Source organism: Pteropus vampyrus, unplaced genomic scaffold (genome assembly GCF_000151845.1).
Source record: "Pteropus vampyrus isolate Shadow unplaced genomic scaffold, Pvam_2.0 Scaffold387, whole genome shotgun sequence".
NCBI classification, from domain to species: Eukaryota; Metazoa; Chordata; class Mammalia; order Chiroptera; family Pteropodidae; genus Pteropus; species Pteropus vampyrus.
This window is the reverse complement of record NW_011889168.1, coordinates 3,671,086-3,674,080: the sequence shown is the minus strand read 5'-3', so window position 1 is coordinate 3,674,080 and position 2,995 is coordinate 3,671,086.

Below are 2,995 nucleotides of genomic sequence, written 5' to 3'. Positions count from 1 at the left end.
ATTATCTCAACCCAAAAAAGCCCTTACCAAGACACATTGTATTAAAATTATCAAAAATCAACAACAGACAGAATTCTCAGGGTAGCCAGAGAGAAGAAAACGGTAACTTATAAAGGAAAACCCATTCGATTATCATCGGGTTTCTCAGTGCAAACCTTACAAGCCAGAAAGGAATGAAATCAAATATTTAAACTATTAAGTGAAAGGAATTACCAGCCTAGAATAATGTATCCAGCTAAGCTCTCCTTTAGATATGAAGGAGAAATTAAGACCTTTCCAGACATACAAAAATTGAGGCATGATCCACTACGAAGCCTACACTACAGGAAATACTGAAAGGGGTCAGCTCACCTAAAACAAAATGGCAAAAAATACATAATTAGGAGTAAAGTGACTATCAGGCAAATAGAAGCAGAGGAGTGCAATCCCTACTAAGAACAGGGTATTATAAGCTTAAATAATAAGAAGAGAATTGCTATAGCAAGATAGTAATGAACGTTTAGCATATATAGGGACAAAATGACATAACAATGACTGGAAAAAGGAGGATTCAAAGATCCCAATTCACAATGGAGAATGGAGATAAGGCACATGTAGAAGAAAATGGACAACTATGTATATATATAACCATCCTTTACATATTCATAATGGTAACCACACACAGAAGATTCAGAACCATTGTATAGAACATAAAACAATAAGGACCAGAGGGAAAACCCATAAAAGTCAACCAAAATAAAGAAAACAAAAATACGAGGACAAAGAAGTGATGGAAACACTGAGCTACCAGAAAGCAAAAGATAAAATGGCTATAAGAAGACCTCATATTTCAATACTCACCCTAAATGTAAATGGACTGAACTCACCAATAAAAAGGCACGGAGTTGCAGAATGGATCAAAAAAACAAAACCCAACCATATGCTGCCTCTAGGAGACATATCTCAGCTCCAAAGACAAATATAGACTCAAAGTAAAAGGGTGGTAAATGATATTTCAAGCAAATGGCATTCTGAGAAAAGAGAGAGTAGAGGTACTAATATCGGTTGAAATAGACTTCAAAATAAAAAATGTTAAGAAAGATACTGAGGGACACTTTGTAATGATAAAGGGAATCATGCACCAAGAAGACATAACACTTATTAATATCTATGCTCCCAATCAGGGAGCCCGAAATATGTAAAGCAATTACTAGCAGAACTAAAGGGAGAAACAGACCAAAACATCACCGTAGTAGGGGACCTAAAAACCCCATTGTCAGATATGGACAGATCGTCCAAACAGAAAATCGATAAGGAAATGACATCCTTAAATGACACATTAGACCAACTGCGCATAATTGACATTTATAGAGCTTTCCATCCCAAAACAGCTGCTTATATATTCTTCTCTAGTGCACATGGAACATTCTCAAGGATTGACCACATAATGGGACACAGAGATAGCCTCAACGAATATAAGAGGGTTGAAATCATACCAATAATATTATCTGATCATAATGCTTTGAAACTAGAAGTCAACTGCAAAAAGAAATCAGAAAGAACTAGAAATACATAGAGATTAAACAATATGCTACTGAAGAATAACTGGGTCAGGAAAGAAATAAAAAGAGAGATCAAGAGATACATAGAAATGAATGATAATGATAATACAACATATCAAAACTTTTGGGACATGGCAAAAGCAGTCATAAGAGGAAAGTTCATATCATTACTGGCCTATCTCCAAAAACAAGAATGAGCCCAAATAAACAACCTAACGCTTCATCTTAAAAAACTAGAAAAGGAAGAACAAATGAAGCCTAAAGTCAGCAGAAGGAAAAAAATAATCAAATTAGAGCAGAAATAAATGAAATTGAAAAAAATAGAAAAAATAAGTGCAATAAAGAGCTGGTTCTTTGAGAAGGTTAATAAAATTGACAAACCCCTGGCTAGACTCACTAAAGAAAAAAGAGAAAAGACACAAATAATCAAAATCAGGAATGAAAGAGGGGAAATTATGACTGACATCACAGAAATACAAAGGATCATGCAAGAATACTATGAAAAAATATATAATATCAAATTTAATAACCTAGAAGAAATGAACCAGTACTTAGAGAAATACAACCTTCCTAGACTGAATCAAGAAGAACTGCAAAATTTAAATAGAATAATCAGCACTATGGAAATTGAAACAATCATCAAAAACCTACCAAAAAGTAAAAGTCCAGGACCAGATGGCTTCACCAGTTAATTCTACCACACATTCAAAGAAGATATCAAAACCTGGTAAAGATAACACAAAAAAAGAAAACTACAGACCAATATCTCTCATGAATACAGATGTCAAAATCCTAAATAAGATACTAGCAAACTGAATACAGCAACATATTAAAAAGATTACACATCACGATCAAGTGGGCTTCAACCCAGGGGCACAGGGATGGTTCAACATAAGGAAATCGATTAATGTGATACACCACATAAACGAATTAAAAAATAAGAATTATATGATCATATCAATAGGTGCAGAAAAAGCCTTTGACAAGATACAGGATCCATTTGTGATCAAAACACTTAATAAAATTGGTATAGAAGGAAAGTACCTTAACATAATAAAGGCCATCTATGACAGACTCTCAGCCAACATTATACTTAATGGTGAAAAACTAAAAACCTTCCCTCTAAGATCAGGAACAAGGCAAGGCTGTCCACTATCGCCACTGTTATTCAATATAACATTGGAGGTCCTAGAGAGTGCAATCAGGCAAGAGAAAGATATGAAAGGCATCCAAATAGGAAACGAAGAAGTCAATCTATCACTATTTGCAGATGAGATGATTCTCTATATAGAAAGCCCTAAAGACTCCACAAGAACACTACTAGAAACAGTAGGCAAATACAATAAAGTCTCTGGATACAAAATCAACATTCAAAACTCCATAGCGTTTCTATACTCAAATAATGAAGCATCAGAAAAAGAAGTGGAAAAAATAATTCCTTTTGCAATTGCAAC